Consider the following 619-nt stretch of genomic DNA (forward strand, 5'->3'; position numbering starts at 1 on the left):
ACCCACAGCCAACATCGTTCTCAATGGTGAAAAACTGAAACCATTTCCACTAAGATCAGGAACAAGACAAGGTTGCCCACTCTCACCACTCTTATTCAACACAGTTTTGGAAGTTCTAGCCACAGAAATCAGAGAAGAAAAAGAAATAAAAGGAATCCAAATAGGAAAAGAAGAAGTAAAGCTGTCACTGTTGGCAGATGACATGATACTATACAAAGCGAATCCTAAGGATGCTACCAGAAAACTACTAGAGCTAATCAATGAAATTGGTAGAGTAGCAGGATACAAAATTAATGCACAGAAATCTCTGGCATTCTTATACACTAATGATGAAAAATGTGAGAATGAAAAGAAGAAAACACTCCCATTTACCATTGTAAAAAAAGAATAAAATATCTAGGAATAAACCTACCTAAGGAGACAAGAGACCTGTATGCAGAAAATTATAAGACACTGATGAAAGAAATTAAAGATGATAAAAAAGATGGAGAGATATACCATGTTCTTGGATTGGAAGAATCAACATTATGAAAATGACACTACTACCCAAAGCAATCTACAGATTCAATGCAATCCCTATCAAACTACCACTGGCATTTTTTACAGAACTAGAACAAAA

This window comes from Physeter macrocephalus, chromosome 10 (assembly GCF_002837175.3).
Source record: "Physeter macrocephalus isolate SW-GA chromosome 10, ASM283717v5, whole genome shotgun sequence".
Classification (NCBI taxonomy): Eukaryota; Metazoa; Chordata; class Mammalia; order Artiodactyla; family Physeteridae; genus Physeter; species Physeter macrocephalus.